The 16,546-nt window shown below is 40.6% G+C and overlaps 1 long non-coding RNA gene and 1 pseudogene across 2 annotated transcripts; one reads left to right on the top strand and one right to left on the bottom strand.

Annotated features, from left to right (window-relative positions):
- Window positions 1-689: 689 nt before the first annotated feature.
- Window positions 690-5,249, bottom strand: LOC311610782 (olfactory receptor 3A2-like; annotated as a pseudogene). Its single transcript has 2 exons — window positions 5,050-5,249; window positions 690-1,296 (listed from the first exon to the last, which is right to left on the bottom strand). The product of its transcript is annotated as an olfactory receptor 3A2-like (transcript).
- Window positions 5,250-7,593: 2,344 nt separating this feature from the next.
- Window positions 7,594-16,536, top strand: LOC311611456. Its single transcript, XR_014793117.1, has 4 exons — window positions 7,594-7,657; window positions 7,894-7,983; window positions 8,385-8,495; window positions 16,457-16,536. It is a non-coding gene; the product is annotated as an uncharacterized lncRNA (long non-coding RNA).
- Window positions 16,537-16,546: the final 10 nt, after the last annotated feature.

The following is a 16,546-nucleotide window of genomic DNA, read 5'->3' as shown; positions in this document are numbered from 1 at the left end:
CGATCAATGTTTCTCTCTCACATCAATATTTTTCTATGTCCCTTTTCATCTCTCTAAAAATCATTAAACATATCCTAGGATGAGGAATTTTTCCCCCCACACAGGAATCATGCTCTTCAAAGTTACTAGAGAACACATGACCATTCAGCTCCCATTTGTCCTTTCTATATTCCAGGGCTTCTTTGTGTGACAGAAAGAAATGAGCTGCATTTTCAGACTTGTAGAAAACTGATGAGATAAATAAGATAATCCTGATATCTAGGTATATGTTTTATTAACAGACCAAGTATACTGAACTCTAGAGAATCAGATGACCTTCTGGTGGGGAAAATTTGCAGAAATATTTGGGAAACCAAGGCTATAATTAACCAAAGAGTCATATCCTATGGAACTTGAACCTATAAGCATTCAGGGCTCCCTAGGTTTCAATTCTCCCCAGAAAAGGGAACACAAAATGACTGAAGTTGTAATTTGTCGAGGGAACTGACAGCATTAATTTACATATCCATTGTCTATAACTGGGTAGAGTTTCTTTGGGATGCAATGACTACTAGCCCCTACAAAAAAAAAAAAAAAAAAAAAAAATCCTTATACTCAGAGAGATAGAAGCAGTTACTAGCTCCAGAGGTTTTTTTTTTTTTTTGCTTTAGTCCAAAAAGGAAATAGGAGAAGTAAAACTGGAAACCTTATTAAGTCAATGACCACTTTTCTGTGATTACCAGCCAGAGGGCACCCTGCACATCAGGGTTTCTAAGGCTATAGATCATTGGATTCAGCATAGGGTTAAAGATAGTGTTAAAAATTCCAACAGCTTTCTTTTTGTCTGGAGCCTCCTCTGAACCCGTACACATGTAGTTGAAGATACCAGTTCCATAGAAGAGGCAAACCACAGTGAGATGGGAGTACATGTGAAGAAGGCTTTCTTCCTGTACTCCCCTGAGCAGATTATTGAACTGCAGCTGCCACGCGGTTGTAGGAGGTGATGATGAGAACCTCAGGCATACCTGCCATTACAAAACTCAGAGCAAAGAGCAGTCCCTCATTGAGTTGGGTACTAGAGCAAGAGAGCTGGAAGAGATGTGGGAGGTCACAGTAGAAGTGATTCATCTCATCGGGACAACAGAAATTGAGTGTAGTTAGAGCAATAGTGTGGATCAGTGCATTGGTGAGGGCACAGTCCCAGGACATAGCCACCAATATCCAGTGCACTGAATGGCTCATGTGTGTGCTGTAGGTTAGGGGCTGGCAGATAGCCAGAAATCGGTCATAGGCCATGGCTTCAACAGGAAGCAGTTTCTTGCCCCAATCAAGGATTCAAGTGATCACTTTAGATATACAGGTGTTCATTGATACCTAATTGGTGTCTACTCCTGCCCTGGGCACGTAGGTACAGAGCTGCCAGACATGGTAGAAGTTTGGTGCCCAGATCTCCTGAGATTACGTCATAAACTTGTGCAAAAGGGAAATATCAAGACCTGTTAACCTGTATTATTTCTGATCCCAGAGATAAGACCCAGCTCCATGGAGCCCACAGGGAAAGGAGGAACTAGGCTGAGAGGGAGCATCAGGAGCATCCACCAGATTAGGCATAAGACTGCCTCAGTGCTCTCATCTGTGTCCTCACTAATGAGGCTCCAGGGAGGTTCTGCTTCCTTCTCCCTCCAGGTTCCTTGACTCAGATGCTGCATTAATCAATAGGGAAGTCTCTGCCATCTAGTTCAACCTGCTTATTGGGTAAATGTTGGATTATTTGGAAGGTCTATCAGAAATCTAGGTCTGTTCCTCATCCCAGACATGGGTCTCCACAAGGAGAAGGAAAATAATGGGTAGGGAGTGAATGGTTGCTGTTGTTTTGGTTTTTTGTTTTCTTGGTGCAGAGCTCAGTTAATCACATGCCTCAATTCATGACACCTCATCACCACAATTCCTTGCAAGATACCTCCTTAATATTGACTTTTTTTTACATCTAATTTCCATTCCCTTCTTCTCCCCCCCCCAAAGGTAGCTACTTAAAAATAGGTATGTGCGCTTAAATAATTCATGTCTTTGTATGCTTGTGTGTTTTATATACACACAGTGTTGTGCTATAAACCACATAGCACAACACTATAATTTCTGTGCTAACACTATAATTTTTATGATCCACTCTGCTTCCTGTGTGGATACTCAAATCCCTGCTTCTCTTATCTTTTTCCAAACCATTCTCTCTATACACAGATGCATTTTCTTAGTCTAAATCAAGCCCTATCAATTTCTTGCTCAAAGTATTTAAGAACTTCCCAAAATAATTTAAAAAAATAAAAAAGGAAACTATCCTATGAGGTCTATTTGTCAGCTCCTACATACATCTCAAACTTCTCTTTCCTCTGCTCCCCACACTTCAGCCATACTGGCTTTCACTCAGTTTGTGGAATTCACAAAGCTCTTCATCTCAGAGCCTTTGCCTTCTCCCTCTCTCCCTCCCCCACCTCATCTCTTGGAAGGGTTTCCTCTTCTTCAGCCTTCAAGCCTCTTTTAACTGTGGACATTGGAGAAGGCCTTTTGGAGAGACTTAGGCAATATTAGTCATCTTGAGCCAGGCTGCCTAGAAGCAGAGGGACTCCTAGGAACTAGGACAGAGTTTAGTGAAGGAGTGACCTGAGAAGGAGAAGAGGGAGGTAGGAGAGCAGAGATGTTGACTGAGCACATTACGTTCAGCCTGGTCTTGAGAGGAAATCTGGAACAGGAATTGTACCCATTGAATGAGTCCCATTAGAGATAAGGAGCCAGGCTTGTCTACCCAGTGCTAGTCATCGCTGGCCTCTGGCTGAGCCTACATCCCAGGGCAGTGGAGGGGGAGCGCCTACCCACTCTGGACAGAGAAAGGTCTATGAGCAGCCAATATCCATGGCAGCTGGGAGGAGGGCATGGCTGAATCAGCCAGTGAAGTTGCACCCACTAGTAAAAATTAAGGTGTGCATGGCCTTCCTGCTAGAAATTCATTCTTAGAAACATACTCTAGAGAACCTTCATTCATGTGCCCATGAAGGAGGATACAAGAAAGTCAATTTCAGCATTGTTTATGATGGTAGGAAACTAGAGATAAACCTAAATGTCCTTCTACAGGAACATAAAGTAATCGTAGTAAATATCGATTGAAGCTGTAAAATAAATGGACTGGATCATGTGTAGCAACATGGACAAATCTCAAAGCATGATTTGAGTGAAGAATCAAGTTTCATGGTACATTCTGAATGATGTTATTGAAATAAAATTTCAATAATGCAAAATCAACACTAAATATAATTTGTGTGAACACAACTTTCGAGTCAAATTATAGAAACCTACTTAAGGACAAGCACAAAGTGGATGATAGTAAGTAGCTCTGGGGAAGGAAAAACTGGGATGGAATCAGGAGTTCAACAGTCTCCCAACTGTCACCTTAATGTTCTATTTAAAGACAAACAGGCAATGACAGCATTTTAACATTTAATAACACCAGTGATTGAATTTTATTCCACATATATTTTATTATTTTACATTTAATCCATAATATTCACACTTTCAAAATTATAAAAATTATTTATGTGGCTGCATGTACACCTACAGTTATATTTTACTCCCCCCTCTTACGACCCCTCATGTTATGTTTTACTTACAAATAACAACAGAAGAAAGTACACAGATGATCCATTCTCTTTTTTTGCTACATTTCATCATGTCACATGAATTCGTTAGCCATGCTGTCATATACAATACAATTAACATCGTGTGAGGATGTTTATGTCAGTAGGAAAATACTCATAAAAAAGCTAATGTTTCTGAGATGGAATAGACAGGATTAAGTTTGGGAACCCACTATTCCAGGTGTCTCTTTGTTATCTATTCTAGTGTTATGCCCAGATTTCAAGATCCCCAAGGACCACCAGGGAGCCAAGTCCGATGCAAAAAACAAAAGAGCCTATATTCAAACTCGAGTCTGGTCTCCCCGCCTCTACCGATGCAGCAGCAGAATGCAAAGAGCCCTGGGCTCTGAAAGTGTGGTCTTTTTATAGGGTTTAGGGTTGGGTGGTGGGGTGATGCTCGGACCACTGAGTTAGCTGGTTCTGATTGGTGGGGTGAGGGCCAGGGTCCGATTACACTGGGTTTCTTACCTCTGTATTTCTATTGGCTGATTTAAGGGTGGTTTGGGTAATTGATACATTTTTGTGATCTTTCTCAGAAAGGGGTTATGTTGGAGACATAGTTATACAAGACAGTTACATAGTACAAAACGGAGTCAGTCCTGCTCTGCCCTTGAAAGAAGGCCTACATGCTGGGAAGGGGCCATGAGACCATATCTCAAGGCCTGGACTGGTAGCCGAGATCGGTTTGGCTCAGTGGATAGAGCGTCGGCTTGGGGACTGAAAGGTCCCGGGTTCAATTCCGGTCAAGGGCATGTACCTTGGTTGCGGGCATATCCCCAGTAGGGGGTGTGCAAGAGGCAGCTGATCGATGACTCTCTCATCGATGTTTCTAACTCTCTATCTCTCTCCCTTCCTCTCTGTAAAAAATCAATAAAATATATATTTAAAAAAAAAGAAAAAAAAAAAAAAAGGCCTGGACTGGTGTCAGCACTGATAACTCTATAGTCCATGGCCTCTCTGGAAGCATGCTCCAATATTCTCACTCTCTTACACTAGCAAATATTTCCAGTGGTCCACTCCCACCCAGTGATGCTGATCTGCAGAACCAGGTTCATGCTCTTAAACTCTTAATAATATATTTTGACACAGTATGCTTTTTCCTCTGTGTCCCAGCCGAGCAAATGTTATTTAAAAAGTGATCAGTTCACACTGGAGACTGAGAGGCCTATGTTATAGGTTCTCCTACAGTGATTCTTTTTTTGTTTTTTGTTTTTGTTTCCTATGGTGATTCTTAGTGCTCTTCAGACTTAGCAAAATTATGTATATACTAGAGGCCCAGTGCATGAAATTCATGCATGGGTAAGGCTCCTAGGTCTGACCAGAGATCAGGGCCAATCTGTGGGGCAACCGGAAGGGCGATTAAGGGGCCTCTACTGGCACTCACCTTGGCTGGCCTGGTCCCACCAGCTCGCCGGCCCCATGCTCTTTCCCCTTACTCCTCCCCCAATGCTGCAGCCAGTCACCTCCCTCTGCCAGGTAACTGGTGGGATGATTAAGGGAGCCCCCACTGGCACACGCCTTAGCTGGTCTGGGGCCCTTGGGCTGGGGGCAGCTTCTGTTGTTCATATCATAGTGATCAGTCATTCTACTGGTCGTTCTGCCATCCTAGGCTGCCAGATGGAAGAACTTCATGTCATTCCACACCACACCTTTGATGAGGACCCGCAGCATGTTCTACTGGTGTTTGGCCCTACAGATCAGGAGGCTTATGCCCTCCATGTGCACTGGCTTTTGCACTCCAGGACCTTGTCCTTGGTTTTCTGTGGCAAAACCACTGCCTTCTTTTTCTTTTCTTGGTGCCACCATCATGGACATGGTGGGTGCTGCTGCAGCCTCAACACTCCTGGGCAGCCTGCTAATCTGGAGAGAGTGGAAGGTGTACTTGAGTGTGTTTTTTGGTGGTAGGCAGGTCTTTTTTCCTCTGTGTTTCTCTTCCTGCTAGTAATCCACCTTCAACCCCATCAGCTTGGTGCCTATGCCCTGGCTGAGGGAGGAAAGAAGGATGTGTGAGGCCTCATTGTTTGGCGCTGACCTGTATGGCATTCTCCAGCATGTTATACTAAAGATATCCACATAAAAATGGTCAAAACACAATTTTCTTTGCGTGTCTAAACTAACTTTTTGAAATGCAATAAGAATTAGACAAATGCCAGCACTACCATTAAACTGAATGAATGGGAAGCATATCGTGATTTGGAAATGAGGAGATTCAAAGGAGAAACACAAATAAATTCTTCGTAAAAAAGAAAGGAATTAGAAATTTTAGAGACAGCCCTTGAACTCTTCTGAAGCTACTGAATGCCAACACCCCATCTTCCCCCTCCTTTTGCTCCCCCACTATATCTTTCACCCTTTCCCCTCCCTTCTTCCTGCCCCTTCAGTCCCCTCCACTACCACTTCCTACTGACTTAAGAAATAATGAGAATAGAAATTCCACCAGCTCCCTTTGGAGAAAAGCTTGTCTCAGCATGAGAGGAACCAGCAATTGTTCCTGATTTTCTCACTGAACCTGATGGGTTCACAAATACATTTAACTGTTACAACTTGTAATCCTGGCTCTTCCAATCTATGCCAATTAGTATACCTCCTGGTTTCTCCGAGCAAATGTAACACAATTACTAAAAATGATTTTCAAGAAAATTCCTGTAGAGAAGTCTGTCCACTGTTAGGATTATAGGAAACTGAAATAGGATTTAGGAAAAGAAAGCCAAGAAAAACAAGCATAGCGTTGACCCAAGGGTATTTCACCTACTCACTGATAGTTTGGAAACAGTTGAAATGATCATAGAAAGGGAAGCCATTAATAACCCTGTAGATACAGAGGCTACTTTATTTGTTTCTAACCACATCCAACTAATTGTCTTCTCCTTCAGAGTAAAGCTTCTATACAAATGGCAGAAATATTTAACCAATATCTGTTTTTTTGTTTTTTGTTTTTTAATATATTTTATTGATTTTTCACCGAGATGAAGAGAGAGGGATAGAGAGTTAGAAACATCGATGAGAGAGAATCATTGATCAGCTGCCTCTTGCACACCCCCTACTGGGGATGTGCCCACAACCAAGGTACATGCCCTTGACCGGAATCGAACCTGAGACCCTTCAGTCCGCAGGCTGACGCTCTATCCACTGAGCCAAACCAGTCTGGCCAATATCTGTCTTTTTTTTTTTTTTTTTTTTTTTTTAATCAAAACCTATTTCCTTCCAACTAGAATATATATATATATATATATATATATATATATATATATATATATATATATATATATATATATATCTCACCAGGCAAGATGGCCATTTCCTCAGTATTGAAAAGGAGCTCAGATTTGGAACCCACAGAGGTGCAACTCTGTCCACATCCCATCCAGGGTTGAGGGAGCTGGGCCACATGTCTTAGAGTGGCAGATGCTGCCCAATGTATCTGACATTCAGAGTCCAGAGTTCAGGAAAGTTCAGGCCTTCCAGGACAATGCTTCCAACTCTCCTACAGAGTTGGTCTCCAAATTTATAAATCCTGACAGATTGCCTATATTCCTCAGTATCCTGGGACCAAGGGGGTACTTTGTTCTGGGACACACACACACACAAACGCACACACACACACACACACACACACACACACACACACACAATCTAATGACTTTGGCTGGAATTAGAAGAAAAGCAGACACAGAATAGGAAGAAAAAAGAGGCTGGAAGCATTACTGACAAGTGACATTTCTCCTCTTACTTTATAGCTACTCCTCACATGAGCCTGAACATCCCTAAGAAGCACATGCTGCAATAACCCATTGTGCGTGCAGGAGAGAGACTTGCCCTGACAGGTACAGTGACTTATCCAGTATTAATAAGAGGTAAAAAGGAGTTGAATTTGGATCCAGGTCTGTCTCTTCAACTATCAGACCCTGACTGCACCCAGACCAATCTAGGGGCTGTGGAGAGAGTGTGTTGGTGTCACTGTGTACATTGTTGGCATTCCATGGAGAAGGTGGGTGAGTAGTGAGCAGCCCACAAGACTATCTATAGCTGTTTTTAAGTGAGGAGAATTGGGGGGGGGGAGGGGGGCAATCCCAGGAAGTGAGGTCACTTCCTAATAGAACTCAGAACCCCTGTAACCAGGCGCCCAATTTCTAGCAACAGCCCAACTGCCACTCACTTGGCAAGAGATGGTTGACAGTTCAACATGTTCTCTTGTTGTATTCCCAGTTATCAGGGCTCTGGTTCCCAGAAACCCTGCAATGAGAGTTGTTCCAGACTCTGTAGACGGTTCAACACTCATGCCCAACATCTCTGGCCATTTTCAAGAAGATCCCCTCAGGTAAGAGGAGGTGACCTGGGTCAGACCCATTCAAGCAAGGCCAGCCTCCTCTGTGGGACATCCCTGTGCAGCCCAGATCCCCTCCCCTTCATGTGGTGGGAAGAGGACCTTAAGAGAGGACCCCAGAGCTTTCGGGGCATTGGATAACCTAGAGGTCCTACTGTGATCACACCCCACGGCATGGCAGGGCAGGGCAGATAGTTGGAGATGGGCTTCCAGAGGGGTCACTTATCTGTGCCAATGAGAGTCCTAGCCCTCAGGATGTCACACATTTTCTTCGCCAGTGGAGGTTTCAGCAGATCACAATGTGTGCATGTCTGGAGTGGAGGGTCACAGGGGGAGAGACTTACAAAAACAGGGCTCTGAGGCTTTCCCCTGGTGATTGTGAACTGTCTTTACAGAGCTCCCCATAGGAGAATGGACCGGAGGTGACAGATGGGGTCCTCAACTCCATGCCCCTGCAGGAGGCACGGATACCTGATATACCCACAAGTATGCAGCATGACCTCAAGGTGAGTGTAGGTGCCCAGTTGACCCAAACTCCAAAACCTCAGGGAGTCAACGTGACTCAGGTTCCACCCTGCTACTCCCCTGAGATCCCTCCTAGCATCCAGTTTCCAAAGGAATCTGGGTCCCCATCTCCTCCAGGTCAGGAGCTGGGGCCTCCCTGGGCTACACATTGTACCAGGATGGGAACTGCTTATCATGGTGATCCATGTCTTCATTGCTATGGGACCTGAACCTTATCTCCGTTGCCATGACAACGAAGCCACTCTGAACATACTACGTGTCCTAATATCCAGACCCTTCACCTCAGGAAAAGGACTCTGTGTCTCATCTTACATTGAGATGTTTTGTCAGAAATCACATGGGTGACAAAAATTAATAAAGCATGTGCTGTCTGTCCCCTGCTAAGAAAATGATCTAAGATACTAATGTGTTTCATATTCCTCACCTCAAATTCTACTTTTCCTGCCAAGAACCTTTTCTCTTATCAATGTGAAAAACTTTCAAAGCTGTGAAAAAATTTTGTGTGTTTATTTGAACCAAAGTGTGGACAATGCGGGTGAGAAAAATCTCAATAGGTTGAGAGAACACAAGGGAGAATGACAATTTTGAGCTTCATGTTATAAATTAAAAGCAAAGTGCAGACTTATGTGAGTTACAAAAAAAAATCCATGGGTGATAGATTAGGGAGAGAGGAGAAAGCAAAGTGTGGAAACTTCTGTGATTAGATAAACAGTAAAATGATAGGTACATACTTATTTTCCTTAGGTGGATGTAGGATAGTTTCAAGCTGACAATGAACTCAATAACAACAAAGAGATTTGTGGTCTCTGCAGGTGCCTATGCTTGCGTTGTCCAAAATAAGAAAAATTTCTTTGATAATTCAAAGATATGTTATCATATATGCAAAAAGGCAGTACACGGGCTCAGTTAGGGTAAAGACTGATCTTTGTCAAGGAAGATGCCAGACTACGACATGACTACCCACCATGAGCGCCTTTTAGTTAGTGTTTTAATTTCAGACCATCCTTTGTGGTTACTTAAGGTCTCTGAATTTGCAAGACCTCCATGCAGGACCTTCCTGAGCTAGTCAGGTTATCATGTACCCCCCTTTTGTGTCCACACATCCTCCTTTTGTTCATAAATCAATACACACTACGCATTGATGAACAGTGTTAGTGCTTTGTTTTGCTGAACAATGGATCATTGGCCATGAGGCAAGACCTTAAATAAACTCAAAAGGCATTCAAGGTGGAATTTTTATTATTATTTAAAATAAAAGGCAGGTGAATGGGAGGCCATGAGATCCTATATGTACTTGTTAAAAAATATTCTATATCAATTTAAAATTTTGAGCTTCCATGAGCAGAGTCCTTTTGCTGCTTATCTTAAGTTTTATTATTTTGCATCTAGTATAAAATTTACATACCAGGAACAAAAGCAACAGTATTAAAGCAGTAACACCATTTAGGAATAGAAAATGTCTAGTGCTAGACTTAGGGGGAATAAGCATCCCAGACAACTAAAAATCACTTTACATGTAATTTCACAATTGTTTATTATGCTAATTATATGCTTTCCTATTTCATTCACTGTCCCTTGTATTTGTGATATGTTTGGCCAGATGAAATAAAGACTCTACTTTTTCATTATCATAACTGATCATCAGAATGTCATTGTCTAGTAGGAGGGAAAAATTAGCAGGTATCCAAATTCAACTTTTCTTGTGTAATAAGGGAGCAGCCTAGGGAAATAGATATTGTCTCCATTAGGAAACCATAAAGAGGGTAATAATAATATAAAATCATTTGATGTACATTCAATCAATAACAATGAAGTGATATAAGAACAATGTTTGACCAGCAGTAATTTGTGAGCTCCAGGCCTTGTTGTCTTCTTGGGCTAGCTGTCAGCTCCCATGGCCAATGGTTTCTTATCCTTGTCAAGTCTTCCATCTCCATGGTGGATGGAGGCCAGTGTTAAAGACAGATGTCCATTTGTGGTAACATCCCTTTTAACATGTTGGAGAGAGTCTTTAATTAATGTGTTTCAATAAACAAAACTTTCCTGGTTGTAAGTTTTGGTCTTTGAAGTCTTTTGTCTCTTGGAAGTACTGTGAAATGAATGTCACTAATTTTATCATTACCTATAACCTTCTTGGTGAGTCATTGATAGTAATGTAGAATGTCTGCTTTTAGTTTTCCTTATATTTGGAAAACAAAATGCTTTAAAAATCAGCAATATTTTAAACAGAATCATATGTACAATTATCATATTCACTTCATTTAGTCCAATACCCATTTTTTTTGTTTATTCTTATTATTTGCCAGTATTGTCATGAATTCAGTTATGCCTTAGAGTTCTATATATTTTCATTCAGTTCAAAACTATTACCTGCTTAGAAACCTGTGATTTAGAGTAAATCAGAATTCTTTTCATGGATTTTTCTAAAGATGTAACATTTAAAAATGCATTAGAGCTGAAACCGGTTTGGCTCAGTGGATAGAGCATTGGTCTACGGACTGAAAGGTCCCAGGTTCGATTCCAGTCAAGGGCATGTACCTTGGTTGCAGGCACATCCCCAGTAGCGGGTGTGCAAGAGTCAGCTGATCGATGATTCTCTCTCATCGATTTTTCTAACTCTTTATCCCTCTTTCTTCCTCTCTGTGAAAAATCAATAAAATATATTTAAAAAAATAAAATAAAAATGCATTAGAGTAAAATAATAACTATCTATGAATGACAAAACAAAGTGGCATGGTTATGGTTATGGATTTGATTATAATGGAATTATAAAAAACTTTGCTTGTTTAGTAAGCTATATCATTTTAAGACAATAATTTTTGGAAAATAATAATTAATGTAAAATGAGAAAGTTATTATATATATATATATTTTCAATACATAATTTCAATATAGAAAGAATAAATAATATGTAAGATTTTAAAACATTGTCCATGGCTTCTTGTATTGAGCATTGGAAATAATTCATAAACTTCCAATGTTTGTACCACAAATATCTGTAGTCCCACTATCAGATGTCCTCACAGGGAACCATCTCTCTTGGCTGGACTGGTGTCACTGACAAATCAACTGTTATACCTGAAAGTTTCCTATTTGAACTTTTCTTTGAATCTCAGTAACTCCCCCATATGGCAGGTTGAAATCTTTAGAACATCCATTTTAATAAAAGCATATGAACACAAATAGAAGTCATTTTTATTTTTTAATTTAGCAAAGTTCCCCAGTAATTTCAAGCATATAAAATAGTCCTAATTTAGTTTAAAAACATTCCTTAATAAGGCTAGAGAATAAATTTTTGAGGTATTCCAGGGCCCATTGAAAATAACTCAAAGTCATTCTTTTCCTTAAAATGTCTCTTTAAATGGAAACTTTAGGAAGGTTGCAAATATACATACACAAAAGCTTATAGCCTAGACTTTTTGTAAATCGAAGTAAAGCAAACACAGACATATGGTAATAATTTTAGAAGAAATTAATCACACTTAAAAACAATTTTAATATTAAATATTTTGTCCAGACTACAAAATTCACCTTAATTTACATAAGTATTTAATCTTTTAGGCCAATAAAAGATTATATGCTAGTAATGCCATTGGAAGGCTGAAAATTCAACACACATAACACATAGATGAACACATATCACATAATGACTACACACATAACTTGAATTACTAATTTTTACAGAGAAAATGCAAGAATTTTTTTTATATAAAACTTTCACAAAATTTTATAGTCTGTATCCCCTTATACAAACCTTTACTCAACTTTCACAAACCTTCTTACCCGTTCAGAAGTAACTATTCTTAGAGAAACTTGCATTTCTCCTTTTCCTTCAAATATGACTCCCCATACCTCAAGCCTTCTATTATCACAACTAGGTAATTGCTTCCAACTTAACTGGAACTTTTAACTCTTAGGAATTTTAATTTCCAATGATAAGCACAAAAGTGAACAACCAGCATTCCTTAGATTGACTTTAATGAACATATTTTAATCACACTCTCACGTTCAAGAAACATACCTTTAACAAAGCACAAAACATTACATCAACACCTCCAAATGCATTTTACAGATCTGTAATGAAAACCCAAAAGCAGGTTAACTTAAGATTTGTCTTGCAATGTTTCGGTATTTTATGTTATTTAAAAATATCTAGATATTCAATAAATTTCATTAAAACTAAGTTAGAAAGAAATAGTTGAAATAAGCTAAAGTGATTTGTGTAGGTATGTAAGGTATTTTTTTCTATTGGGATAAGACATATCTTCCAGAGACAAATGGCCTAGACAAGAGGTCTTGGTGAACTCACTTGGTGAAGTGGTATTTCCACTTCAAAGGTTCTGAGAATTTGGTTGCATAAAGCCAATTACCTACAAGCCTCTGAAATGAATATTGGTTGCGGTTGGGGAAGGTAAAAAGATTTGAGGGGCATTGAATTGTTTCTGGAGCCAAACCTCTGACCTCTTGAAAACTAATTTGTAAAACAAGGATAGTCATTTTCAATACCTCAGGGACCGGTTGCCAGCCAAATGTTGGCAAGAGACTGACAAAATCATTCACTCATTTTTGGAATGTTTCTTTCTATTTGGGTACATTTTTTTCTAGTTTCCAGAAAGCACACACCTCTGAGAGGAATAAAGGCTTTCAGGTACATGAAGCCTCTGTCCATCTCCCTTGGGGATGGCAAGACAGGTCCCAGCTGTACAATAGTCTTAAAATTAGTGATGCAAAACCTATTACCCACTTTATATTGGGAACAGGTAGGTGGTGCAACAAAAGAAGATTGGACTCTTTCTTGAGGGATCCAGGGTCAAGTTTCCCCATTTGATGGGTATGTACCCCATAAGAGCACTCTCACATCACTGTGAGCTGTTTCCCCATCTACAGAGAGACATAAGAGCAAGCCCAGTATTAGAGGCATCTCTGCACGTGTTTGGGTTGTTTGGGGCCATTCTGGGTAGGGTGGGTATCCTGTGAAACCAACTCTCAGGCTCTCGTGGAAGATAATAATGAAGGAAAGATGACTAGCAAATGTTCAGTCAGTCCCAAGGTTAGTTTCCTCCTGGAAGGTTCCTTTAAAATCATTAATTTCCCCTTTGGTTCAGTATCTGGTTCATTTATTCTAAATATATAACTGTTCTGGGAAAAGAATATGTAAACATCACTGATTTCATATAAAAGAAAAAAAACACTATCGGGTGAATTGGGGACAGATTTGATTAGCAAACCATATATATATGTTGTTCCATAATATTCCATATTTGAAAGGAAACAGATTTTGATTAAAAAGCAGATATTTATACAGAAGCTTTAGTCCAATGCAGAAAGCAATTAGTTGGGTGCAGTTAAGAACAAGTAAATTAGCCCCCGTGTCTACAGGGGCCTTGCTAACTTCCCTTTTAATGATAATTTTAAATTCTCCCAAACTATCAGTGAGAAGGGGAAACACTCTTGGAGCAACCCTATGCTTGTTTGTGTTTGTTTACTTTTTCTAAATCCTATTTCAGTTTCCTATCATCCTTACAGTGGGCAGACTTCTACAGGAGTTTTCTTACAACCTCATTTAGTAATTCTTTTGCTTTTGCTCCCAGAAACCAGGAGTATATTAATAGGGAGAGGTTAGAATAGCCAGGATTACATGTTCTAACAGTTAAGTTTCTTTGTGAACTAATCAGGGTCATAGAGAAAATCCAGACTAATTTCTGATTCTGCTCTCACTGAGAGCAGCTTCTCTCCAAAGGGAGCTGGTAGAATTCCTATTCTCATTTTCCCTTAAGTCAGTAGGAAGTGGTAGTAGAGGGGACAGAGGGGGAAGGAAAAAGGGAAAAGAAGGAACACGTCTGGACAAGGAAGCTCAGAGAGCAAAAGATGTAGTGGAAGTGCTATAGAAGGGGGAGACGGGGTGTTAGCAATTATTAGCTTCAGGAGAGTTCAGAGATAATCTCTGAAATTTCTTATTTATTTTTAATGAGAATTTATCCATGCTTCTCCTTAGAAGCTTCTGATTTCCAAATCAAGATATATGTACTATATAATCATTTTTATTTGGGGGCCAGCATTTTTCTAGTTTTCTTTTTTTCCTGCAGAAAATTAATTTCTCTTGGCCATTTTTAAATTGATATTTTGAAGTTAAATCTTCCCATTTCTGTAAAGCACTTGCAAGAAATGGCTTCCTATCAGGAATATTAATGAGGGCTGGAGGCACAACTCCCCATGTTAATTATAGGTGTGTTTGTTGTTGTTGTTTTATATCTTCAGAGTTTGAGCAAATTTTCTAGGGTTGTTATGGAGTGGGTCAAAGTGTGCAACTTATGGCTCCATGATGCTCACACCCCTCGAGTCTCATTCAGCCCTCTCATGTGCCTCAGCTTCTGTCTCAGTTATCTAAGGTGACCTGAAGGCCTCTAGCAAGTTTGGCTCAGTGGGTAGAATGCAGGCCCTTAGAGGTCCTGGGTTTGATTCCAGGTGAAGGGCATGTACCTGACTTGCAAATCCCTGGCCCTTACGGGAACAGAACGTGTGGGGGAGGCAACCAATCTATATGTCTCTCTCATTCTCTCTCTCTGTATTTCCCCCCTCACTTCCTCTCTCTCTAAGCCCATGGGAAAAATTACTCCAGTGAGGATAAATAAATAAATAAATAAATAAATAAATAAATAACACAGAAAGGGCTAGGAACGCTGGTGGACCACACCGTATGGGCTCTCCCCTGGAAGAGCCAGTCAGTTGAATTACAGTTGAGTTGGAATTTCCCTCTGGGGCTCCTGCTTCGTGAGAGGAATCATCTCTGACAAGTCCTCAAAGATTCTTAGTTGCTTAAGAACAGCTGATATCCAGGTCAGAAGAAGATGAACTCCTTCAGAGCTGAACAGGTTTAGCTCTCATTTATACAGTGAAGGTTATTTTGGTCAGACTCTCAGAAAGCAAATCCAAATGAAAACCTAGAATTAAAAACCAGCCACCCATGTTTCCTCTTGTCTCTCCTTAGCCTTGGTTCTGTGAATCCTTAACCTTAGTTCCACCTTGAGGATTTAAAAATACAGCTCAAATAAAGTCAGACCCTCTACCATAAGCAAAGGGATATTCTGAACCCAAGAGACAACTTAGCCAAATTCACCTGACAGACAGGGCACTGGAGGGCTCAGTGCACCCTTTGTTAGGTCTGAGCACTGGGTCTGGGCCTGCTGGGTGGTCCTGATGAGCTTCTTTGGAGTCTTGCCACAGGAAGCCAAGTAAATACCAATGTAAGCAGCATTCATTGTGCTGAGTTTTTGTGAGTTTATTGGAGCCCAATTGTCAAGAATTGCCCGAAAACAAAATCTCAATGTATTGAGGTAGTGTCCAGAGAATGGCAGTATTGCATCTTATTTTATATATTATAATTAAAAGTAGAGATGTATGTGGGTTACATGGAACCCATTGCTTAGGGAGGCAGGAGAAAGCAAAGCAGGGAAATCCCTGAGATTAGATAAAAAGTAAAACTATAGACAAATCCCTTTCTTATACAATTGCCTACAGGCTACTTAGCAGTCAGCAATGAACTCAATAGCAATGAGCAGATCTGTGGTCTCTGCAGAGCACAGAGCTGTGCCTGTGCTTGGAGGTGTCCAGAAAAAAGAAAATTCCTTTGACATTCCAAAGGTGTGCTATCATGGATGCCAAAAGATAATAGGCAGGCTCAGTTAAGGTAAAGATTGACCTTTGTCAGGGAAGACACTGGCCTAGCACATGACCACACACCATAAACTGCTTTTAGATAACAAGTTCTAATTTCAGGCCAACTTTGTGGTTAATTTAGGTCTCTGAGTTTGAAAAGACACCATGTAGGCCTTACCTGTGCTAGTCACAGTCAAGCATGTGACCATTTTTCATCCATTCTCTCCTTCCATCACAGTGTTCTACTTCTTGCCACCAATCATGTCCCTCCTCTGTCCCACCACAGGGGGAGAAACCATCAGGTACCTGTATGCTGCAAGCAGCTGCAGCTTCCTCATCACCTGCGGGCCTGGCCCGCTTGCCTACTGTGCTCAAC

Source organism: Pipistrellus hanaki (assembly GCF_964339955.1).
Source record: "Pipistrellus hanaki genome assembly, chromosome: 16".
NCBI classification, from domain to species: Eukaryota; Metazoa; Chordata; class Mammalia; order Chiroptera; family Vespertilionidae; genus Pipistrellus; species Pipistrellus hanaki.
Note: the sequence above shows the minus strand (reverse complement) of the source record. Positions and strands in the feature narration are given on the sequence as shown.